This window comes from Amblyomma maculatum, chromosome 10 (assembly GCF_055883805.1).
Source record: "Amblyomma maculatum isolate TAMU_Amacu chromosome 10, ASM5588380v1, whole genome shotgun sequence".
NCBI lineage: Eukaryota > Metazoa > Arthropoda > Arachnida > Ixodida > Ixodidae > Amblyomma > Amblyomma maculatum.
Genome location: NC_139353.1, coordinates 59,082,303 through 59,109,073, shown reverse-complemented (window position 1 = coordinate 59,109,073; position 26,771 = coordinate 59,082,303). Strand labels below are relative to the sequence as shown.

General features: G+C 47.4%; 1 protein-coding gene across 1 annotated transcript in view; it reads right to left on the bottom strand.

Annotated features, from left to right (window-relative positions):
• Positions 1-25,456, bottom strand: part of LOC146176602 (sperm-specific sodium:proton exchanger-like) — a 118,490-nt gene extending 93,034 nt beyond the window's left edge. The window contains exon 1 of the mRNA XM_084582855.1: positions 24,825-25,456. The gene's annotated coding sequence lies outside the window, so the exon portion shown is untranslated. The remainder of the gene's footprint in view (positions 1-24,824) is intronic.
• Positions 25,457-26,771: the final 1,315 nt, after the last annotated feature.

Genomic DNA, 26,771 nt, shown 5'->3' with positions numbered 1-26,771 from the left:
TGTGAGCTGTTGTTTCGGCTATTGTTTCGCGTTGGTCTGGTATTCTTCGCGGAGTCAATATCCGTCACTGCCTTGGGGCGCTGAAACATTCCGCGCTGGGAGGGCTACAGCTGACCGAGTTTCGCTAAGACCGAGGGAGGGTGGGAGTCTGGATTAAAAGCAGACGACGGAGGCGCCGGTGGCGCTGTCGCTGCTGAATGCAGACGGCGCACGAACCAACCAGGAACGCGCTCGCATCTAAGGGAATGAAATACGGAGGTGCCTTTGGAGAGCATGTATGCTCAAGGAATTCGAAGCAGACGACATACTGCTTGTATAGTATAGATGCACGCCTTGCGATAAATGGGAACACATCACCAAACAAAACACCCTTATATGGCCCGGAGTGAGTTTTTTCAGCATCTGTTTCGTCCCTGTGCAGTCGAAGCTCAGATTTCTGGTGAATCTTCCGCCACCATGTTAGGTGTATGCACACATGGCTACTGAGTAAAACAAAGCAAAAATAATAACGGTGACCTCCTTTGTGTAAAGGAGTTGGATATGCCGCAGAAAAGTGAAATTTTAAAGCAGACACACTTTCAGCGCATTCAAATATTCTGTACGCGCGCACCGCTCGGCGCCGATGGAATAAAGAAAGCGCGTGGACTTCGGTGCTTGCAACACCGTTTTTGGAAAGGCACTTGCCTTATTGTTCTGGTCGTGCACATCTTCAATACGGATTAGGTAGCAACTTTTGTTCGTTACTAGTTAAAATATTCTCAACGCCTTCCCTGTGCAGGAGAGAGCCCTGCATAATATATATTTTGCATTGTGGTCGAGTGGATTTAAATACGAATAACTACGGAGCTACAAGTTAGAACTGATATGGTTGTGGAAGCTGTCAGCAAGACAATCCTGGCTGATGCAGGTGGCTCGGACTGGAGCCGAAATGGCTGAAAGACATAATATCTTCCTTTCAATATATAGTCTCTATGCAGAGTTTTGCAACAGTGTAAGCAACTCCACGCACGCGGCAGTATTAACGCGGTGCCCTTAGGCAAAAAATGTGGCAACATGATGTCACCCTCGTTGCTGATTCCGGCTAGCTTTATCATAAAGGACGGACATTTTGTGTGCAACATCGTAGGCACCTCACCAGAGTTTGGGCAAAGCCACCTGTCATTATGATGGTTAACAGTTTGGTCTGGGTCAAAATTCTTTTCATGTGAAAAAAAAAAAAGAACAAAAAGAACGGAACATTCGAGGCTCTTCAACCTTGTTTAACTTGGTTAGCAAGCGTTTGGTCAAGAGCAGACGATTCTCCCGAGTTTTGCCGGATATGAATTGCCCCCTCCTCATGACATAGGGCCCCCATTCTCATTGCGAGCCTGACAGTCGACTCTGTGACTTGGAGCTTATTTGCAATGGCCCTCATTGATTTTCTTCAGTCGTCCGTCACGACGGTATGCAGCATCTGAAGAAATTCAGATGGTCTTACACTATCTAACCGCTGACTGCTTTTCTTTTCATTTCACCACTGATGCCACGTCAACGTCAGATTACATCAGTCCATTCCGTACCTTACAATTCAACGACTTCGCTACTTTAAAAAAATATGGTAATTTCCAAGTTACTGTGGTGCGCCGAGGACTGCATGACGTTTGATTTCCCACGTCAGCCTTCAAAATTTTATCATACTAGGCACTAATGATAAGGCGTCAGTAAACAAGAAGCCACACGTCCAGATAGATAAGTTAAGCCTGCCGGTGTCCATGAGGAGGAAAGGAGGCTTCCCATGTGTGCACGCTGCCGCGTATGGATGGATAGAAAACATTTACTCCGTCAGAAAGCATATGCAGATAATTCCGTGTTAGGTGGCCATTGACCCATGGCTGACGGTTACCTGGGTGATCCACTTCACGGCCCTGATTTGGACGACCTGGTCTGAACTGCCCACCAAGGCATCCCACTGCTCGACAGAAGGATCACGCATATTATCCGTCGCAGCCGGCTCTATGCTGCACTCCCATAAGACATGGTCATATACTGTCAGCTTGTGGTACCATCTACACTCCAGCTGAATCTCCTCCGGGTATAGTTTGCTCAGTACGTAGGGAATGAAGAAATACTTGGTCTGCAATCTTCTCCAGACGCATTCCTGTAACCCTGACCAATTGCTTGTCCGGGGCCGGATGAATCCTCCGCTACAGTTTATAATGATTTGTGATGTCGTGAAAGGACACCAGCCCACGTCTCGTGGACCTCTCCCGAAACCGCTGGCTCAACTGCTCGGCTGACGAAACATCGAGCAGTCATGTGAGCCGCCTCGTTCCCAGGGTTCCAGGGATAACAGTTCCGCCCAGTCAAGGCTACTGACAGGTGCACTCGGTAAGCGTTCGGGCCTCGCTGTTAGAATGGTCAGAACGAGTCTATGACATCAGCAGTGCAGGGGACACAGTTCACTGCAAGAAGTCCCGGGTCAACCTTGGCACCACTTTGCAGAATAGCTTCAAAACTCTGCTTGTGAACAGTTGATTTTTAATCCCAGTACGATAAAAGCTGGAAGAGCACACAAGCAAAGTTTGTTGCCTACAGTGCTTTGACTTTCGCCTTTCACGGCTTCTTCCCAGTGCAGAACACTGTTGGAAGCCTCTCATGCTGTTCAAATATATTTAGTGTGGTGCCGTATGATCGAATTAAACCAAACGTTTAACTGGATATTTCATTTCAAATTACAAAGAGAAACGGGCATGGAGAGAAGATATAAAACGTATAATTGGCGACGAAACCTTGTACTGAACACAGAGCGAAGGGAAGCATAATGTAGGACGTAAGAGACCTGGTGGAGTGGCGTGGTAAATAAAATCGGCGAGCATTGCGTTCCTGCAGCCACGTTAACAGAAGCACGTATACGTCGCCTTTTAGGTGGACTAAACTCGGTTGATGACGATGATGATGATGGTTCAGTTGACAGCATACATTAGAGAAATGATGAATGTTTCGTGTTTTTTAATGCACGGTGTGGATTACACGGTTATCTGTTACCTTTCCTCGTGTCCGATCTCCCAGTGTGCACTCCCCTACAGACGCGCAGCTGTGCACGCAAGCAAAGGTGCAATCCACTTCTCCTCTCCGCTTGTGCTCGTCCCATGCAAATGAGTGCAGACATAGGACGTCGAGAAGCGGGCTCACAACCAATGCGCGGCTAGGGCTGCAATACGTGTGCTTCAGTGGGAGCTCACTTTGTGTGTACAACTAGGCTTTATTATCAGAAGAAAATATACACGAAGCAGGTATCTACAAGCGAAGATGATAGCCTCAAAAAATGTATAACGCTCAACGGGAGTTCCACTAACCTTTTGTGGCGCTGTGTACAGAATGTGCCAAAAGTTCTGGTTGGGTTTCGAGCTACATATTGGTGCATTTACAGCACTTGGAACCTAAACATATCTGCTGGACAAACACAGAGAGCTATTGTAACGTCTGAGAACCTTGCTCTATACAGGGAACCTGAGGGCAAAGAAAAAGTGACCCATATCGATTGGGTACCCTGCTCTAATCACAAAGAGATCGCTCATAAAATGTGGACCTTTTATAACATAGAAAAGACCAACACAAAAAATGTAGCTGTCGCCACCATCGGCCGGTTTCGTGAGTAAAATGCTTGCGTGGAAGCTGATACATCGCCGCGGATACCTGGCAGAGGCAACGATTCACCACAATTCTTTTTAAAAGTAGCTGGCAATCGTTCGGTTTCGAAAATGACGCCATAAGTTATTGACTGAATGGCGAGAAGATTTTCGCATCTGACTTCGGCGGATATAAATGCGTCCTGTGCTGCGTGAATTCCGTCAACGTAGCGAAAAAGTGGCAGATAATTAATTTTTACCGAGATGAGTGATTGGATAGAGATGTCTTCAATATCCATAATGTACCAATACACTCTAGTCCTGTGGCGCAGGAGTAAGCGAGGGAGGGGCGAGGGTCTCCAGGTGAGCTTTACAAACGATTATGTGCATAGTGAACTCGTTGATTTATTTGGCAATCTGCGATGTCTACCTTGGATTCTTCAGTTGTTTCATGCGAGTTCGCTATCCTCCTCATTGCAGTTGAGCACAGGTTGCTATTTTATGCCAGCTAACAAACGCGGTAAATCATATTTTACAAGATATATAATTTTCTAGGGCGCGCACATTCAGCCACTTACACACGGACAGGTTTTCACACCAGCAGGTAATTTTTCCCGCAACTACTAGCGGTGTTTGCTTCAGTAATCCTGATACCTTACGCTACAGTCTGAAGTATTTGTGCCACTTTGTGCCAAGTTTCTGTTTCGCGTTAGAAAACTAAATAAATGCTTTCTTGAGGTCTGGAAATATCCATGTAGGCAAAGAAAGAGAGAAAGCAATAAACCATTATTCAGAGCAAGCGTGAAGTCATCGCCTTGGGCGAGCAGTCCTTTCAGTCCAATAAGGAGTAGACCAGAGAAAACTCCCGAATCTGGTCAATCAGATTTAGGCGCGAGAAGAAACATCAATCAATCAATCAACCAACCAACCAATCAATCAATCAATCAATCAATCAATCAATCAATCAATCAATCAATCAATCAATCAATCAATCAATCAATCAATCAATCAATCAATCAATCAGTTTATTTTCGCATACAATGTACAGCGAAAAAGGGTGACAGGAGAAAAAGCTGCTTTTATTGCAGCTTGACTGAGCTCCAGTCACCCAGCAGCATTGACGAATTTTGATTCCAAGCAACGAGCGAGGATCACCGGATATATAGTTGCGCAATGCACAAAGGGATGCCTTGCTATATTTGACGCAGTCGGGTATAATCCAAGCCTTCCACGGATTGGTATGCGCAAGTGCGAGAGAACAACCTACGCTACGCTGAGACACGGTCTGGCCACATGGATGTCCATTCCAAACTTGCCGTTGGGCTCGGCGCCATGCGCTCAGAAGCTGCAGGTGGCCACTGAAGCCGCAGTAAGTGCACCGCCACCGGTACGTGCCGCGCAAACTGACTGAGCACCGCCGACGATAGCACTCCGCCTAGTTACGTCCGGCTCGGGAAATGCCCAGAAAAGGGTCACTTCGAAGAAAGCTAGCGGTCGAGGTTGTGAGAGTACGGCACAGTCGAAGAATACTAATTGCACCGCCCCCACCTTCCCTCCGCTTCCCGGGAACCGTTGCCCCTGTATGCGGGTCTTCTTCAATAACCCATCTCTCATTCCACTCGGTCTTGTCTCCTCCGCACAAATCCTGCGCGCTCCGAAGTAACTCAGTAAGATTGAAACTGTGTTCCTCTAGAATGGCACACCCTTTTTGAGGAAAGCGACCGCAGAGCGCGTATAAGAGTTAATCCGCAACCCCCTCACGATTCCCTCAACGGCGCGGAGATACAGGGGCGTTGGTCGATGGCTTCTGATCTGATAAGCGAAGGCAAAAGTGGGAAACAAAAGTTTGCAGACCAAAAACGAAAACCACAAAGAAAGATATAGATCGCGGGCGGCAGCAATAAAACCTGGACAAGTGCCGCCGCAACAACGGGAGTGCAAGGTATTTGTAACACCCGATGGGAAGAGGAAGACAAGACGGCGAACCGGGACATGTCGTGTGTTAGGCCGTGAAGTTGCGAGAGAGCCCTTAACAAAGAATCTGAGTATAGAAAAGGCCGTATAGGTCATAAGAAAAAAGAAGTAAAAATCAAAACGCATGAGACAGGCCATCTTTTGGGAAAGGAGTAAGTCCAGTATCTCGTGGTAGTCCCCGCTCCTGTCTCTGCTCGGCTTGCATGCCAAAGAGGGTTCCGAGGGCGCCTGGTAAAACTTGCGGATCCTGTTTCTGCCGCAAATGCGAGCCGCTTCCTGACGTCGCGAGCCGTTGCTCTGCCATCTTCTTAGCAAATCTAGGCACACACACTTTCTGGACGTCCCAAGAGCCGGTGTACAATAGCTAGATAGCCGCTCATTAGGGACGGCCTGCGATGCCGCAGTAATTGCCCGAGACACGTCTGCCTTTCCAGCCAGTCCCCGCATTTGCTACTTGGTTTCTTGGTTTTAACTTTCGTCTAGGGGGTGTCTGTGTTGCAAGTTCCGTCTTTGCCGTGTTCGGACAACGCGACGATCCTGGCAGAGCGCAACCTCATTACAATACGGGCTTCCGTTCGTCTCTTGTTTCTGGCGAGTTTTACGTATCTCTCAAACAAACCGTACGGTGCACCCTTGAGAAAGAGGGAGTCAAGAAAGGATGACGCTTTTAGTGGCTGGCGCTTCTTATCAGGAACCACGCGCGTGCAAATCCTTTGTTCTGGACTCAAGACGGGGGCATCGCCTTGCTATCAGCGCGCGCGTCGCCAAGAAAGTTTCGAAATCATGACTGTGTCGTGCTCGGCTTTCTTCACCGAAGGTGTGCTGCGCCCTCCTCTGATACTTTGCTACATCAGCCTAAGGAGGCACGTAGGACAAATTGAGATTCGCGCGTATCGATGAGACCGGAGTGTTATAGGTGGAGCTTGAGTAATAGAGCTTTTAGAATTGATCTAGATAACACCGATAAATAAAATATATATCACAACTACCAGCCGTTTTCGCAGATCGAAGCATGATGGCGTTCGAGCATTTTGGGGTTTGTGCATTTCTTAGGCTACTCCACCCTTCATTTCCTGTAGGTGATCACGGAGTCCTTTTTCAATGCCGACGTCACAGTTTTAAAACGATGGACAGAAGGAAAATTATTGACGAAGAAAAAAAGCATGAATGTGTCACTCGTAGAGTCCCTTCAATGCAGTAGAGTAATTTCAGTTTCAGCTAGAATGCGGGCCAGCTGCTCGTGAGCTACGAGGGAAATGTGTGAAAGAAAGGGCAGTGTGAACAACGCGGTACAAAGTTTTAGGCGGCCTATATGGCTCTTAAGGTGATACGTTGACGTGGGGCAGCAGGGGCAGCCACAGATACCAGTGTCACTCAACTCTGAGGAAGCGCCAAATGTTCAGGACGCTTCGAAGCTTTATACACAGTACAATGTAGAATGTATTATAATGCGAAAGCATTTCTTGGCTTATGAGTGGCGCGGACAGGATCCGTAGACAAGATCTGTGGACATGGCATGTCTGCACGAACTATCAATAAAGAAAGAAAAACATTGTCGCCATTGAGTTTCGAACCCATGGCTGAAGAAACAGACCAGCTCCCATGATCGGGCAGGCACGAGAGCACTATACTATCGCTTTTTTTTTTCGCCATATGATATTTATTACACTGCAACAATGTCCTATGTACGTGAACTATGTACAAATGATTAAGAAAAGAGCATAAAATCAACACTATGTGCAATAGGATACACGAAGTCAATAAAACAAGAGGAAATGTAAAGTACATCACTAAGAGTGAGTGCCACTCCGGTTCATAGTCAGCCTGTGCATACGATTCCCTTAAATGAACAATCATCCTGCAGAAGTGGTCTTTTGTAGAAACAACAGATCCACAATGTCCATCATGCGCGTTTCCCAGAAGCTGTGTAACCCAATTAGAAAGAACATGCCGAATGGCTTATCAACAAATGGCAATGCAGTGAGACAACGTAGAGAATGCGGTGTCAAATCGTTTTTTTTTTCAATGTCCGTTGCAAAATATCCCAGAATAATATTGCATATTCACAATCGATGAAACAGTGCTCAATGGTTTCTGGAGGATCACAAAGGCGGAAATTTACTATACATCCAAAAATGCCGCAGCCTGTCACGCCTCGTGTAAAACTGCAAAACGAACTCGCTCTGTGCAGTAAACACCGGCTTCATCAAATTTCGACTTCATCACACTCTCGTGCTGTGCAATAAACATTGTCGTTTTGAAGTTTCTTCTGTACCGCTTCTTCATTTAAAAGTGGGGTCGAGATTCGCTACCGTGAATCCATCAAGGGGACCTCTTATTGCTTTCGCATTAGGCCACTTGAGCAGACTTACTTGCACCCTTGGAAATATTTTATGCCATTCTAGTCTAAACAAAATTGCGAGGGGGCACACTTTAGCTCTGTCTCTACAAGTATGACGGGATTAGCCTTAATGATCTTTCTCTGCGGTTTCTCGATCGCGTACGCGTATTTTGCTGCTCGCATAACAACTAATTCTTTAAATTTCTGTCTCCGTCACCTCGCACATGTACACTCGTAAGCTACCACATAATGTGTAAGAACATTTAACCTAGATATAAAGTCTTGCAGTACCAAGCCGTAAGAACATGCCTGCAAGATATATAAGTGCACATTCCTGACTTGGAATGCAAAGTCCTGCGTTCCCATCTTAACTGAAAAGCCCGACTTGGCAGCTCCTGCCAAATCGGACATGCCACGTGGTCGCGTGACGTCACACAACTGCATGACCAATCAATCCCCGGTCATGTCAGCTTCCATTTATACGACCTGCCATAGTCATGCCCGTGATATTTGCCTTTTGCCCACAGCGCCAACGCCGATTTTTCTGGTGAAAGGGTCCCTCAAAGATATCTCGATATAAAGTGGAGATGGAACGGCGTAGAAAGCGACAGTCAGGTAGCTTGCACGTTCTTTAATGGAATGTGCTCAAACAACAGGCAAACGCAGCGTGGTGCGGCAGTGTCAGGTGCGCGTATGAGATTTGGATGTTAGCAGGGATGTTAGGCAGGCCGTAGCCGGTGGAAATACAAGAGATTGTAGGCGAAGCCTTCACGTATTGTCGCAGAAGTAGATGCACTTGGGTCGATGATGGTGGCGGTGGTGGACCGAGTTCACATTGGTGACATCACAACCAGATAGTACTGCATTATGGGAGTTCAGAAGCTCTCAAATGCGAGGGTGAATACAGTCCGTATCCTCCTGCAAATGATCTCACTCTGTAGGCGCCTGATTACAGCGCCCACGGGCAAACCCGTTGGGCACGTACATGTAATTAAGCATGCAGCCGTTCGAAATATACAGACAAAGGCGTTAGCTCCTAAGTCGCACGTGGGGAGCCAGCTGCACTGGTAAAAAGGCTTAAGCTTGGGATTAGTGAGCACGACAGTTCTTTTCACATTTAGGAATATGGCACCTGAATATAAAGCGAGCCGCGCTGCATGGCTTCGAAGGAGTTGATGAGGGCTATGTAATGACACGTGGCGGCCATTCGATAAATACAGATCGACATGATGGGTGGCGACGGCCATGGCGCTAAAGAACACAGCGCCCATGCCACTACCCGCTTCTTCGCCTTCCGTAATAATGTTTTTAACAAGGGATGCATTTGTGGCATTGAAAGTGTTTAAAAAAACGAGTCCAGCGAGTTGCGAAAGATAGCGTATAAATAAAGGCAGCAACAAGTTGTCGAGAATGTCCGCTGTAAAAGCAAATGCTCAAAAAAAGAAAAAAAAAAGAAGCAATTCTTTTTTCGCAGTAGCTGTAAAATAAAAGATAATCATCTGGGAAATGAGGTTGTGAACTGCAATTGTATTACTTCCAGACCCCTACGCCCTCAAAGGTAGGCAAGGTCGTGTATGTAGGTCTCTCTTGGAGTGGATGAATATTTGCATATTTAGGATATATCAGAGGCAAAATAAAAAACATATATATGGGTCAGTCTGGTAAATGTGAAAATCTCGCTCAGGAACAGGGTGGTCATGTTAAGTTGTTAAGTACCTCATTAAATACACGCACAAATAAATGTACTGTCAGGTGCAGGTCCACTGCGACGTCCTCTTTCTTGTAACAATGCAGAAGGGAATTTACCGTACCGGCGCGTATCGCTTTGGGATAGCAGCAGCTGCAGAAGCGAGACGTCTCGCGACCCCGAAGGCCGCGGGAAGCCGAGTATAGTGCTCTGGCAAGGTGTGATTTTACTACTCTGATTGTTTAGAAGGCCAGCGTCGATACTACGATGGATATCTCACTCGCACCTAGCATCCGTGATCAGAGTGCGACGGAAACACCTGGAGGCGCCAGGATTTCGCGGAATTCGCTTTAAGACGAGGAAAAACTTTCATTTTCGCCGTTTTTTTGTTTGCACGCGTTTTACAGCAGCAGCGACGACGACGACAACACCAGCAAAACCTGGGCTCTACATATGTCCGCGAACTCTTCCTCAAGGACTCTCAACTTATTTGTGGCGGCGCCAAAGAAGCTTAAACGCATTTCAACCACTCATATTCCCAGAATTATAGGAAGGAAGGAAGAAAACTATTCTGAAGCTGAATATCGCGCTAACCTCGCGCAATTCATCCGGCTTTCATTGCAACAAAAGCAAACAATAAAGACAAAAAAGTATGAGCGGTTGCGTGCTCCCTTATATCGTGCGTGCCAACTGCGAATGCGTCACCATTAGGGCACTTAGATAAGCAGATGCTCCCTTCAGTTTCATGTAGCCGCAGATGATCCCGAAGTCACCTCAGCGGTACGACACCGCGTATATAAATAAATATACACGCCATGCGCTATTCTACCGCGCAGCCACTTCGCGCGATTCGCTTTCTAAGCCTGGAAACATGCCACCTGGACGGATAAGGCTCCTCTTCCGATGACCTCCTCACGGGGGGAGCGACGGGTATCGGCCGCCATCATCTCTCTAAGTGGCGTATACATATATGTGCAGCGGCACGGTTTTCGAGGAGGCGACATTTTTACGGCGTTCGCATCACCTTTTTCCCGCGGGCGGGTTTTATGACAAACGAGAGGCTGCTCGCGAAGTGGCGAGATACCGCGAGGCGGTCGTCGTCGGAGTGTTGACTTTCAGTGTCTCCTTCCCTATTGGTCTCTGGCGCAGTGATACTTTGTGCGGAGCAGTGATTGTTCCGCTGGGAAACAAGGAAAGAAGGAGGGAATCCTATGGGTAATAGAAGACAACAAGGATTATATGACATAAAAACCGCAATACAAAAGCTTTCAGGCTGCACGATTTGGTTTTGAGGCATCTGTATAGTGGAGCAGTTTCAAGATGCCGCTTAAGCTCCAGATGTCCTTCTCGTCTTCCAAGGCCCTTCAAACTTGAGGTGTTCCGTTACTGCACGGGTAACGTTCAGCCAAACTAGCCGTGGCCATTAAGCGCCACGAATGGTGTCCAAGACAAGCCCAGCGCAGCAGGTGGTGACAGAGAGATGGCAGGGGGAGATTGCGAAGTCTACGAGGAAAAGGTGAGCGTGTCTAGCACTGGACTGGGTTAGTTGGAGACATATGGGAGAAGCCCTAGTCCTGCATTGGTGTAATCAGGCTGGTGACGATGATGATGAGATAAGGCACAACCGTGTGGGGCGGAAGACTTTTGATGAAGGCTTTACCTGTTGCAACGAATGCCAGCGGGCTCCCGAACACCGCAAGTGGTTCTCTATATGGTTGTCACAGCGCAAATCACGCAGTGAAAAGGCATTTTCACGGTAGGAAAGCTGCTTAGTATACGTGGTTAACAATGGAACGTAATAATCGTCACTGGAGGCCTTTGCGGGGAGTCTATAATTTACAAATAATTTAAGAAAAGTGCCCCTGGCGACCACTCGCAACCGATTTGGGCGACACGTCCACGCGCGCAAACCTCCCCAAGGACGTTATGGGGTTCGCTGGGTGCGTCATCTCATTTAATGGACTGCTCCCAAGAGACACGAGCGGGAAGGGGCGTGGTTAGCGCCGTCGCGTCTTCTTGTCATTTTTCCCTGAGTGCTGACTTGCGCTGAGCTGAGGAGGGAGATGAAGGGCATCATTTTCGATCACTGATATGATCGATGCTAATGACGCTATACCTTAACATTGTTGCTTCGCAGAAAGGACTGTTCAAATATCTGTTGCTCGCGCGTGTTTTCTAGGTTCAGCTGCTCACGCGCTTTTTCATAGGAAGCTTTCGAACGGGGTGACCCTACCCGTAAGGGGGATAGACGAGTAGCCAGACTCAAGCGCGCATGCGCAGATCGCTAACTCCCCTTGGATTCAGTATAGAGGAGCACACAGGGCACTGCTGAGCGAGTGAACATGTCCCACGGTATGCAGGTTAAGGTGAACCTATAGTACCTTGCGGTGCGCGCTGCAAACACAGGGGCACAAACCAATTTCCGTCGCAACGTGACATTGACAAGCCAGGTCAGAAATGCTCTCGGCAACCCTTGACCCCGATCTCCTTGCGACGCTGCCAGACAATGGCCGCATTCAACGCGCTGACCCGGTCGCTGATTTGAATGCTATCTTTCAGGGGCTGCTCGAAAGAAAACGCTTGGACACCGCAGTGCCCGTCTGACCCATGGCAGTGATATTTTGTTGCGACAGCTTGCGATATTCCAGTCAAGGACAGTTCTTGAGGAAAGCAGACAAGTCTCCCAACTTGCCTGGGTTATCGGTAACGCTCTGCTAGCCTTGTTTTAAACTCTTATCAACTCCAAAAGGGGAGTCCTCACCGCAGGGATGAGCACCACGCTACAAAAAGAAAATGGGTTAAATGATACTACGACTGCACTGCCTAGTCCTGACAATGTGCAGTTGGCCTACAGAAGGGCAAGCAACTGCGACTGATGTCGCTTCGAAGTTAATCGCTAACGGACTATTGTTCCACATGTGACAGCGCGATGAGTGCCCCGAAAGTAAAATCTACGGCACGTTAACCCATGCTATATAGTCTTATAGTGGAATGTATACAATCACACTAAACCCAGTTTTGCAAGTCCCAGAATCAAGTTCCGGTGTGCTTTCCGCGATGGTTATTAGGCAGGTGTGTGCTGCAAGAACTGCGAGCTCTCGCGCATCAGTTCCTGTCCAACGTGCACCGATCGGGGCGGCCAGTGTTAATCCCTCATACCGCTGCGCTAACTCAGCCAATTATACCCCAGGCATCACAATTAATTGGCCTGATATCGGTACTGTGTTGGCAATGTCTCGTCCGACATAGGGCAAATGGATTGCCAACGTAGTACTAGTGTTCGACCGATTATTTGTGCCGCTTGAGACTGGACCCTCCTGGGAGGGTCCAGGTGTGAACAGGAGACTCCTGTTCACACCTCTGCTTGACGGCGCCGGGGGGTGTCATAGGTTCACAAGCATTGGAGTTTCTTAAACTCTGAAAGATTGTGCTCAAAAAGTCGGATCAGATTGTATCACCACTCAGTATTATTTATATAGGTTGCAACTGACTGCAAGAGTGTAGAATGTAAGGGAAAGCTCGGTAAGTAGTATCCACCAAATCATTTTCGGCAAGTGTTTCGCGCAAAGCACGCGGACGTCTAGCACATCGCTATCTCTAGACTCTTTGTAGCGTTTCAGTGACATTCTAGTAGGGTTCAAATTTCATCCAGTAGGCTCCATACCATTTCCACAGAGTCCAAGGTTTTCTGAGTTAGCTTTTTTCCCACAAAGCTGCTACAGCAACGTTTAATGTTTCTTCAGGCAGCTTATCTGAAATAAACCGAATGACGCCGTTCAGGATTTTGACAATTTTTTTCTACCTCCTGGCTAAGGACCACAGTTATTTCCAGCGAACGTCACAATCAGGCTTAGATATACTGCCAACAATGCGCGAGCGAGCTCTCTTGTGGATGGTTGTACAGCACCCTGACACAGTGACCCGGTCGCCAACTGAGGCGCCGATAGCGGCGCTGCAGCAGTGACGGCGTCACGATCAGCGATTCCGGCTAATCGCCGTGCCTATATACTGTTGACACAGTCGCGTGTCTGAACAGCTGTGCGCGTGCACACACGTGGGCAACGGCGCGCTCCTTCGACGATCTCCTTCATTTAGGACGGCATGGCACGTGTGCGCCATGCACGTGGTCAGTGTGGTTCACGTTCGCAAAGCCTCACCACTGATTGCGTACATTTTTTAATGCAGGAGTAAGCTTGCCTGATACATGTCCGCCTCTCCTTATTCGTCCGCGCACACAGCGAAGAAGTGATATATCTCGGGCAATCATAAAAAGGTCAAAATTACTCGGATTGTCCTCAAAAGAAAGCAGTTGAACGACAAACAGATGAATTTGGATGTGACGGGGAGCCTTCGGACTGCAAGACGGTCGGTCACTCACTCACTCACTCACTCACTCACTCACTCACTCACTCACTCACTCACTCACTCACTCACTCACTCACTCACTCACTCACTCACTCACTCACTCACTCACTCACTCACTCACTCACTCACTCACTCACTCACTCACTCACTCACTCACTCACTCACTCACTCACTCACTCACTCACTCACTCACTCACTCACTCACTCACTCACTCGCTCACTCACTCAAGGAATGCACAGCACAGAGCAGAAGCCGATGCGGAGATACCCACCACGTGCGACTTGATTTATTCAGTTGCAGAGTAGCTGTGCAAAAATAAAAGAGCGAGGACGTGCTTGCGCATAAGCCGCAGGGTTGACATTGAGATTATGCGCATCGCCAAAGTTGCTGATGCCAGCGCATTGTGAAACGCACGCGCAATAAGAGCGCCGTGAATTCGTGAATACGACGCGTTCGCATGCGGACACACACACACACACACACACACACACACACACACACACACACACACACACACACACACACACACACACACACACACACACACACACACACACACACACACACACACACACACACACACACACACACACACACACACACACACACACACACACACACACACACACACACACACACACACACACACACACGCACACGCACACACGCACACACACACACACGCACGCACGCACACACACACACACACACACACACGCACGCGCACACACACACACACCACACACACACACACACACGCGCGCGCACGCGCACACGCACGCACACACACACACACACACACACACACACACACACGCGCACGCGCACACACACACCCACACACACACACACACACACACACACACACACACACACACACACACACACACACACACACACACACACACACACACACACACACACACACACACACACACACACACACACACACACACACACACACACACACACACACACACACACACACACACACACACACACACACACACACACACACATGCGCGCAAAGAGGCGCGCAAATTACGCAACACCCGCACTTCAGTGCTGTTTCCCCGGAAAGCTCTTCAGGTATGCGCGCTGATCCTTCGAGTACTGCGAACGGAAGTTGACCGAATCTGAAATAGCGCGTGGCGGTGCTTACATAAGGAGTTCGCTCTTGGTGAGTCGTCCGAAATAAAGAAAACAAAAAATAAACATTCTCTGATTCTGCGCTCTAGCCCACTCCACCTCAAGGGCAAGGAAGTGATAAAGACCGTCCTCCCGGTCCTCTTATTTGCACTACATGATTTCACTGACTCTGTTTCCCATATGGGCGAACCGCATCTTGATCAAGTGCAGTCGGCAGGCAGCAAGAGTGTTCCCGAGAAAGGAAGGGAGAGTGCGAAAAAAACAACAAAAACCGCCCGCTCAAGCACTGCAAGGCACGCCTTAGATGCCTTAGATGAGGCGAGGCGCGTGCGGCTCGGTACGCTGGTAACCATGCGTATCAACTATGTCGAGAGGTACGTAGTGAAACGATATGACTGCCTGTTACTTTCAATAAGCTTATACTCTAACATTTGGTAAAGACCATACATGACCACGCTAGACATAATACGGGATAACGTTCTCCTCGACCGGTAGGTGAGCGCAGTGCAGGGGAGTAGCCAGATGAGGGGAGGGGGAGGGTTCGCTTTTAGACCCCTTCTCTCCCCCCCCCCCCACCCAGGCACACACAGAAAGAGAAAATATCCAAGTGCTGCGTCCCCGCGTCCTTTCGGCCTCTTTTACGGCCATCTTTTTTCTTTTTGAATCTGTGGCGTATACCCACGAAAAATATTTCTGGCTACGCCACTGGCGCGGAGTGAAAAATGAATAAAAGTATTCTTACACGACATTTCTGTCTACAACTAGATCAAAGCGCTTTGATATTCGAGAGGTGGCCAGGTTCACAACATCTGGCTTCTGGTTTAGTCTGACGTCTCAGGGTCACGTGGCCCATTAGACACAAGTGCAGAGCAAATCAGTTTGGCATTTTGGTCTCTGTCATGGCTCACGCGATCTAGTGATGCTACTGCACCAAGGCGTCAGCTGCCGTAATCCTCATGGTCCTACCATAGTGTGTCCCAATTCTACCACAGTTGCCGTTTAACCAGCTTCAACAATAATTGACATCATGGTAAGGCGTAGCTAACCAGTCTTTTTGCACCCCGCCGGGTTGGCGCAGTGGTTACGGCGCTCGACTACTGTTCCCAAGGACGCGGGATCGAATCCCGGCCTCGGCGGCAGCTTTTCGATGGAGGCGAAAAGCAAGGCGCCCATGTGCTGTACGATGTCAGTGCACGTTAAAGAACCCCAAGTGGTCGAAATTTCCGGAGTCCTCCACTACGGCGTCTCTCATAGCCTGAGTCGCTTTGGGACATTAAACCCCACCAACCATAAACCAATCTTTTAGCTCAAAAAGGGACAGTATCTGGTGCGGTCTCTGTCACGAGCAAGAAGACATGCGCGGATTGCCCACTCTCAGCTCCCTTCTCAGCAGAGAAATCGAGAAAGGTTTAAGCTACTGCGATGAATCCCGAATCTGCAAGTATAAAAACAGCAGAACGTAAACCTTGCGAAGATCCCGGAAGTGCGAATGAGTGTTTCCTTTCAGCGGGATGTCTTACTCACACTCACAACCTTGCTTCCGGCGATGGAGCAACTGCGACTCTCGAGCGAGTGTCTGTTTGCAGAATGCTGCACTTGTCGTCGACACCCGGCTGGATTGAAAAGGTCTGTAGGTCGACAAAGTTACGTCATCCACGTTTCCGAAAAAGACATTATAGTATCCAGTGAACCTATTGACACTTCCCAGAAAGAAATTGTGTGCTTTCGTGCACGCATTCCTTTTATACTTGTTATTTTATTCGAAACTTTTTGCGGTACCTTTATAAGGGGGGAAATAGCTGAAGTAAAGATACCAAAGAAAAGGAAAACAACGCGATAATGGTTCTGTGGCACTTAGCTTATACACAGCGATGCGCTGTAGCGTCGACATACCCACTTGGACCAGCCGCCCAGATCTGCATAGGACCGTAGTAAGGTTGCCTCCTTGTCTTTCCTCTCAGCACTCTTGTGTTTGTTTTTTTGCACGCCGGCCCGGGCGCGTTCACGCGAACGTATTGTACGAAGAAGCTATTGTTATGCGCGGCCTTTGCCGCAACTCCTGTCTGGTGCGCTGTCGTAAAAGCGTTGAATGCCGAATGAGGTAATCCGAATGGCGAGCAGAGCTGCATAGCTTTCCCTCGAACAAAAAGCCGCTAAAGTGCGGAATAAATATGGCAATTTATTGATTCTGTGTCACACCGCCGCAGATTGCAACACCAACAATCTTTTTATTATTTCAGTCTTAACATTTCCCGACTGACTCAGCTCTTCTTCAGAGATCACTGAGAAACGGACGAGCATTCACCTCTGAAGAATGGAAAGAATCAGCATCGAATTGGACTGAAAATAAATACTAATTGGAGCTGATGTTTCCCAAATTTCAGTCCCCCTCCCCCTCCCTCCCCTAGGAGGAATGTTTTTAGTCGAAGGTGGTCTCATTTGTGTTATGCCTCGAGCTCCATATATCCTCCGGAGTCTTGCATACTTTAAAGTGTGCCTTCAAATTTCTTCTAATGCATAGGCTAAGATAATGTAGGCCAATAAACATGACTTCAATATTGTTCACGACTTGCCATACTTGTCATACTCCAGTACCGGAACTCAATCGAAATTTATAAACACGGTCTTTGTTACAATGTAAACACACCCTAATACACTTCAATCTCGTCTTGGAATAGATAAGACGAACTACTCAGTCAGCAACACAATGGCATGATTGGATATCAGTAATGACGTCTTTGCTGTTCCGGCTGAAAATCAGACAGGCGGGTTTCGCTTACGATATTCACGTGCAGACACAATGAACTCGTGTAGGAGTGCTGTTCTTCAGGATAAAAGCGAAGAATTAGATAAACTGCCAACGATGCTACCTACAACTCCTCACCTCCTATATCATCCATGAGTGGCCATGATATGTACGATGTGATATCCCCTCTCTTATTTCTGCTATTCTTTCCTCTTTGCGGTCCAGAGCAGTTCAGCGTGCACGCACTGAAAGACACAACAGGCGCTTCTCGATGGAAGACATGTAAACCACGACGAAGACAGTCAGGCTTCTCTACGATGCAAGAGCATACAGGCTGAGGTTGCAGCTAATGCAGCGGCCCAGTCGCACAGAATGAAATCAATTTCACAACCACTATGGAGCGAAGCGCCATCCCCGACGTCTTCGGCACGCGTATCTCGATAATAGGAGTTCCTTGTCCGAATGTCCTGCAAGGGGGCTATCTCCACGAGTGGCAGCGCGAGATATGATTGACGGGCCGAGGAGATGCCCGAGGAGGGCTACGAGATTAGGCCACAAGGAGCACTGCCAATGCTGAGGCTGCCTCTTTCTCACCTGGACTCTATCATCTGCCCGACGCCTTACACCGCCTCTTGAGATGATTGGGTGTGTCAGGACATGGCGTTTCGCCCACAGAATGCTACCGCCGCTACAGGGGCGCTGAGTGCGGGGCATAAGACATGCCCACAGAGCGGACCGTCCTCGATTTTGTTGACAGAGTGGCGTCCGCCATGTTTGCGCGGTACGCGAATGAAACGCTGTGTTTAGGGAGTGACTAGCGGGGTATTGCTTTTTGCAGAGGCAGAAGAGAGACAGAGTACTTACAAAAAAACAGACGGGCAGAGTGGGTGACCTGAGCCTTCTACCCTAGCCTTTCTAGCCTCTTCATTACTGTGATGTTTGAAAAGAAAGATGATGGATGTGGAGGTTATGGGACATGGAAGGAGTAAATGACAGGAGCATAGATAATCTCACGTGGCTCTGGCGGCCATATTGTCTTGGCGCTTTTCAGCAACGGCAACAAACTGCACTCACAGTCACTGTGGCGTAGTTTGTCTGTTTGGCTTCTTAATAGATAGCGTTCGGCCTGTCATGTCTTATTTTCTTCCGTTATACCTTTCCCTCTCTTGCTTCATGAGAGTTGGAATCGTGATATCAGGTTATTGGCGAATTTCAGAACAAAAATAATAAATGAAACGAGGCTGTCGACGCCTTTATTATTTCATTTTGTCTATAAACGACAGCATGCAGTAGCAAAGGTCATGATGGACAACTGCTTAACTACACCGTTTGCTATTGTGCCCTTGCGGATTTTTTTCAATGAAATTAAGAATATAGACCAGAAGTACTACGTAAAAAGACCCTTCACTTCGGTAGACTGTGGAGACGTCGAGAAATGAACCGATTTTGCGCAAATACCATTCCTGTTCTTCATTATCTCAGGTAGCCATTCGTTCAATAATTTCATTTGTTGTCTGAACACAAGTGTGATCCAATCCACACCTAACTCTCGCTGCGGTACTGCTGGACATGCTGTAGTACAGACCGCAGATGTAGGCTAATATTCGTGAGGGATATAGTATGACGTCACTGAAGAGTGGAGATAAAGCGTTAAGTGTGGCTTGCATTTGGTTAACTAGGGAGAACTGGTCTCCGAGCTGCCCTGTGCACAACCGGGCATTCCAGGCAACGAGTGAATGGGGCTGGGTAAGGCTGTGGGGAGGATAAGAAGACAGCAGCAAAAATGCAGGAATTTCGGTCTAGTGCCATCGGTTACCTGTCGGCTTTCCAATGGCTTTTCTATGGCCTGGTGCTCTGGTTTCTCTCGGGTGAAACATGCAACTGGTCTGTTCGGTGCAAGCTTCCGCTGTACTTTCTTTCGTACTTTTGGTCTTACTTCCCGCTGGATAAACGAAACTGCGTAAATGCTCATGAAACTACGCTTTTACGCCTCGTCGTTGGGGCAATAGCACGTTGGCCATGACACTCATTGACCAACCTGCCCTTGATTCATGAAAAACTGTTATTACCCTCATCTTCAGAACGACGTTCACATCGTGTGAGGCGAGACTTGCTTCGCCTGTGTACGTAAGAGGAAGAGGGGAAAGCCTAATGTTTGGGAGACCCAATTAATTTTGCGGGCCGAAAGCTACCCATCGGTAGTTAGATGGATAGATGGTTTTATTGAAAGGAAAAGGCAGAGAGGTTGGCTGGAATAATTTAAATCTGGCCTGCTACTCTGCACTGGGGAAGGGGAAGGAGAGAAGAAAGAAGGTCATGATGGGTGACAATGTGGGAGAAGGCATATGAAATACATATACACACACATTAGCTTGTTTTAAAAGCGCGGTAGTTAGCGCGAACTTAGCCTTTCAAAATGATTGCTTCTAGAGCAACAACCAGTTATGATCACTTCGTAACGCGGTCGCGTTAACTAGCTACGTGATCCCTCTACGATGACATCGTGTCATGTTCGCTTTAGGGCAGAGAAGCGTGCACATCATGTCATGACGATGGCGAATATGATACTTTAGGGGCCTGCCATTTTTATGGTTCCGGCCACGGGTGTACGCTGCTCACGTGATGACGATGTCATTTCGTGCGAACGACTCAATCATCACACGACAAACATTTATAAGCAGCAAGCAGCTGACAACCGATAAAAACTAAGAGGGAGACGGGTGGAGATGAGAGAATGCATTCAACGGCCCCGCGGGCTGTCCCTTTACTGTTCGAAAGCGCAAAGAAATTGAAAGAAGCAGCTGTTTAGAGTAATGACTTTTTTGTTTGTTTTATGGGCCATACAACTGATCATTATTCTCTTTCGGTGAGCAGCAGCAGTGCTGTGCCTAAATATGGGGGAAATAAGCAACAACGGGGAGATAAAGTGAGCGAATAAGAGAATGAGATGCTATGCAGAAAGAAAAACAATCATGCCTTCTTCTTCGCACGTGCATGCGCGGCTAAGAGCCAGCTATCCTTAAGCTGTGAGAAGCCTATAGGCAAAACTAAGCACCCCCCCCCCCCCCCCTTCTCTCGCTGAGCCAGACGGTCGGCTCCAGTTCAGTTTAACATTCATGGCACGCGCCCTTGCCTAATGTCCGCGACTGGAAAGCTATCGCTTCTGCATGGACGAGCAGGGACATTGGCGAATAGAGCAGAGAAAAAAGCATATATAATGAACGCAAGCTAGTACACGTTCAGGACTGCATGGTGGAGAGGAACGGACATCCGCGTAGCCTTTCCTGATATCGGGCTTCGAAAGGAAGATGGATTAGCCACTGATTGAAAGGGTGGATACAGTTCGAGCACTTCTGTGCTCCGAGTTAGTTAACGAGACGAGCTGGAAGTTGTGACTTGAGAACAAGTTGCAGTGAGGAATGATGCTAAAGCGGAAGTGGTGGAGAGAGCCCTATATAATGCGGCGCCTCTAAAGAAGCACTACAAATGGAAAGGTAAAACAAAATTCATATAGGAAGATTCTTGCTCTGTCTTCGTTATCTTGGATGGGAAATCACCTGTCTCGGACAGGCGGTGGTCTTAGAATTAATTTTCGGACCAGGTTGAATTTTTATTCATTTGCGAAGTTCCCGAAGAATCTCTACGTTTAATCTTAAGCCATATGGCTACGCTCAGTGTACTCTAGAGAATAACTGCACCCGAATGTTTTGGTCATGCTGGGCGCAGTGTGAAAGCGTCCCATCTTTGGTTGTATTTACGGGATGGAAAATAATTCTACAAAAAAGAAATTAATATTCACTATGACAACATTAGGGAAACCCTTCGTACACTTCCTCTTCCTGACAAATCGCTCACTACCACGCAAATACGCATTATTCGACGCATACAAATAAATACACTTTTTACTACTGTCTGATACGTTCTCCCGCAAGCCCGAATTGTCCTGAACTGTATGCTAACTTAGAACACTGCATGCTTTCCTGCCTTGTTGCAATTCAGTCTCCTTACTTTCCACATCCTTCTACCTCAACATGCATGCCTGGCTTGGCTAACCTCTGACCAGCTGATTGACCTGTTGGCCTTGGTGACCCTGGGTCAGGGCATTCGCGAAACTTAATACTCCGCTTCATAAATGATTTTCCTCCTCCTTCTCTTCCTCCTAGTATTCGACACAATGTACGCAGTGTGAAGAAATTCTTGCGAGACACAGCATACATTATAATGTACACCTGCATCCAGCGGTGTCCAAAATGCGTCCGCTCATCAGGCTGCAGATTTTATTGTGCATATATTCAAGGAAACACGTACGCTCGAGAAAGCTATTTTGAGGAACCAAAATTTGCTCAAGTCCGGAGAGGTGCATATCCATGACTTTATTTGCTCAGGTACAATTACGAGATGGCCAACAAAAGCATAAACTTGTACACATTGGAGAAAGGGGGCAGGGGGAGGAAAATGTGAATTCATTCGCATATACCTGATAAGGAGATTGAGGAGAAAAACAATAACTTCGTAAGCAGATGAAGTAGGTAGCGCTTGTATTGTTCAATGAATGAGCTTTGTTGTCCCTATGCTTGATCTGCGCTGCGGTGCATATCGTGTGTCTTTGGAAGGAAACATCGAAATGTAAAAAGCACTGATTGCGATTCGATCAGCAGTGGGAACACACCGTACCGTCTATGTCACAGTGTTTTGCTGACAGTCTGAATAGTCGGCATATATAGGAATAGAAATGCCGCGGGTATACGGAGAGAGTTTAATTTGCAGGGCTCCAAAACCGTCAGACCTTACTACAAAACAAAGTTTGGGCCAGAAAATTCGAGTGATTTTACGGTGAATAAGAGCGGAGAAAGACTTCCGCCATAACCTATTTCTAATAACACTGACCCTCACAGAGAAAATCAGCGCGGTTTGGCAAGAAGCAAACGGACAAGGCAGATTGAGAGAGATGTGGTTGATTACAAGCAGCGTTGAGTGACAGCCAACGAATGAAAACGAGAGGCTGGCCCGACCGATAGTGGCGAAACGGAAGCATTAGAAACGGGGAAAACGCCAGACAGCGAGAGACAGACGAAACCGGCGAAGCTTCTCTACAGCCGATGATACATTGTGACGAAGGGAAATGCGCGTAGCTCCGAAAAATGTGAGCAAACATCCGGGAACGAGACAGCTCGTACGCTTTTATTTATTTATTTATTTTTGTTTTGCAAGATCGATCTGTGAGCAGTCTGTGTCTCTATGTGTTAGCAAACCACGGTGACTGGCTATGGATTGGTGCAAGGCCTGTATTCTCTTTGACCTCCTTGCTGCTTTTTGACAAACCGGTACTCATTCACACAGGTTTCTGAAAGTTGCGTGTAGCGCGAAAACTGTTTTATATATGATGATTACTCACGTTCTGCTATGGCTCGGAAAAATATTTTAATAGAATAATTTATCGAACGTACTCGATCTAGTTATCACAAATGAATTAGTTACCACGCAACTGAGTATTCGAAGGCGGGCAGGCTTTTTTCTTTATGCCAGTTGTTTATCTCGGCGGTGTACTGTCTGTCGACACCATAATTAGCTGCGGAATAGAGTTTTCGCATTTGGCGAATGTTCCCAAACTCCAGTACGGCGCGGCGCATCTGGTTAGTAGGCAGATAAAAGTACGAGCTTCTCCTGCTTCCGCGCCAGTCTTTTCTGAATTTCTCTTAAGCAACACTAGCGAGCAGTAAATATCCTCGAAACTGGGCATTAATCCCAAAATATGTTTTTGTACGCAGTATCGCCGAAACAAATAATGATTACATTCAGTGCGTAGAATTGCTTCAGTGAACTTCCTTACGTGTGTTCAGGAGAAACAAAAAGACAAATAAATGCCTATGAACAGTTTCGATTATTAAGATACCGATGTAATAAACTATACCGAGGTAGTATAACGGCTTGTAGATAATATGGATACTAATCTGGAGTCTCTGTCTTAACAATGGGGACACTAAAATAAAAACAATTTCCTTGCCATTTTTTTTCCTTCAGAATAGCTACTCGTGATGCCAACATATCATATCACTACAAGAAAGCTATAGAAACATGTATACCCTGTCAAAGACCAAGAGACAAGGAAACGTGACATAAAAGTAATACACATAGTACCAGCCGATCAACTATCGTAGCTTCTATTCTGTCAGCGGAGTCCGCCATTTGTAAACAGCCGGTGTTGACATCTTCGCGAATGAAGCATTTGCCGTCAGGTGGCGGCGTCATAGCACCACCAGAGACCTCTGCAGGGTGACTTGCGATACGCGGACTATGCGAACGCCCACGGCAAGGCAAGGAGGTCCTGCCGCTGTTTTCTACGCCGAACGATCAAGCGCCTGACGAGAAACTAAGACGACTGACGTTGTACGCGACATTTTTATACGAAAAAGCAAACAAAACAACGAACATATGCTTCGATACCTTGCCTGCTATACTCCACGACATTAAAGTATCAATAAGGATACCTATGTGTAATTTGCTTTTCAACAAAATAACTTGACAAGTCGTAACAATTTCGGTTATTTTAATGCAGGCTTTCAGACGCTTCGTGTACATTCACCATTTCTTAATATTACCTGACGATTTCCGTTGCTGAGGATGCTTGAATGGGTAGCACTGAACTTTATTCTCCTGTTGGTGTATAAACCTTTGCAAATGACGCAATAGGCAAGACGACAGCCTTGTGTTGGTACTACCGATTGTCAAGCTCGCTTTTCTCCAGGACATCGACCCAAATCTGAGTTGAAAGCCTCACATCGACGTATTTACTCTTCACCTTACCTCCTAGTCAGTGCCGTTGATATTTATAACATAAAAAAACACATATCCTGGCATTGTCGTATCAGCCTTCACATTTTAATCAGCTCGGCTGCATGGGCACAACGAAAACTGCGGTATAGAGAATTAGGTGCGCTAACGAAACTACTCACCTCAGTCAATCGGATTGGAGACCAGTGCTGGTGGCGACCGACTGTGCGACAAGATGAGAGGTGAGCTGAGAGCGATGCGCAAGAGGCGCGACGAAATTTGCACCTCCAAGAACGTCGCACGTCTTCCTGGCCGTTGCGTAAATCCCACTATGCGACCAGCGAAGTGAAGCGCCGCCTCTCAACACGTCAACGGGACGAACACGTGCGAGTATCCACAGTCGTATAATCCTGAAATAATCTTCACTTGTAAAATATATGCTTTGTCTACACGCGCAGAGTCAATTGGTTGGAAGCGCTGATTGGAAGGGCGACGGATAATTATTTGTACGTCGTTATGACTCTGAAGCTTGGAAAAGGAAGCACTCTTGTCGATGAACGCTGATGACGAAGGTGATGAAGGCGTCTGCACAACAGGTTTGAGAACGTAGAGTCACAAACAGGAGCGTAGTAAAGCGGTACGTGAGGAGGCGATTGCTGATCCGTGAGTGTCACTATTCACTGCAGTCACGTCCTGAGTTGGGCACGCGCGAGGAAAACAAAGATGTCTTTCGCCCTGAGCAAACGTAGCATACAAAGAAGGGGACTGAGCAAACGCAGCAGCAGCAGCAGCAGCCGACGCTGAGCGCGCCGTGTCGCGAAGAGCCGAGCTCTGTCGCGGTGTGGCCGCTTGCCACAAGCGGTGAGCGCGAGGGTAGCAATGAAGTGAAGAAGAGGTGAGAGAGGGTGATAGGAGTCGCTGGGGTGAGCGAGGTCCCTGATAGATGCTACGATGCAGGTGTGAGAGGGAGACGCGATATGCGCAGAGTAAGAAGAAGACTTTATCACACACGAGCAAGAATTTAAAAAAAAGAAAAAAAAAAAGACTACGTTGCGCGAGCTCAACCGATTGGGAGCTAAGGAGGCAGAAAATTAATTCGTGTTTATTGGATGGGAACATTGGAAGTAGCATTTTTCTGGATGCTCTTTCAACCACATTTGATAATTTCTGTTTAGGTTTAATTTTCCGATTTGCCTGTCTTTGATTCAATTTTTTTTCTGTTGTGCTCAAGGCGCAGGGTGGCGCAACGCATACCGTAGCGGTGGGTTTATTTTAATTAGATTATGCTGTTATCCATGGCACGCCCCGCTTCATTCTCGGAGATCGGCATTTGCGGCTTACTATATACTTGTCCCTATGCCAACTAGTATGCAGTAAGCTATGTTGAATGATTGATGTATTGACTGATTGGTTCTGTTTCCGCAGTCAACATAACCACCAACAGCGGGACTCAGTATGAGATGGTAGTGGCCGGGAATGGAAAAACAGATTTGACGTACGGCACTTACACACGAAACTTCTGGCAGGACGAAATTTAATTCAAACACTCAAACACTGCCTGTCAACACTGCACATTTTTTGCTTTTTTACGTTCAGGTAGCGTAGGCAAGGACCCTGGTTCGCGTCCTTGATCAATGGTTCCTGGTCGCGCGTATATTGTTCGCCCTTATAATAATCCATTCCATGCTTCACCTATGTCAAAGAACAGGTTAACCATCTGCATTTGAATCTTGCCCCGTAGCGTGTGCACGTCATCTTTAGACCTTGCAGTGCCTCAGTGCCGCAACACTTATAGTGCATTTGTACCTTGAAGATAATAGGAGGCGACAAAGAACTATACGAGAGTAAGAAAATAAAAGTTGGCTCGTGACATGTCAAGTGAAGGGAGCCTGAAGGGAGGGGACTGAACGGAGCCTAGACAGTCTTTTTGGGCATAGTGAAGATTCACTAGTATAATACATCTTGCAGAATCTTAGCCCAACAAATAACGACGGAGAGAAGGAATGGACGACATGCTAGCGTAGTTTACTAGTGTAACCTAGCTCCAACTGCGCATGCGTGGTACCTTTATGCAAGGATTAGCATCTGCGCATGCGCACGCACAGCTATCATGCATGCGGCTGGTCACT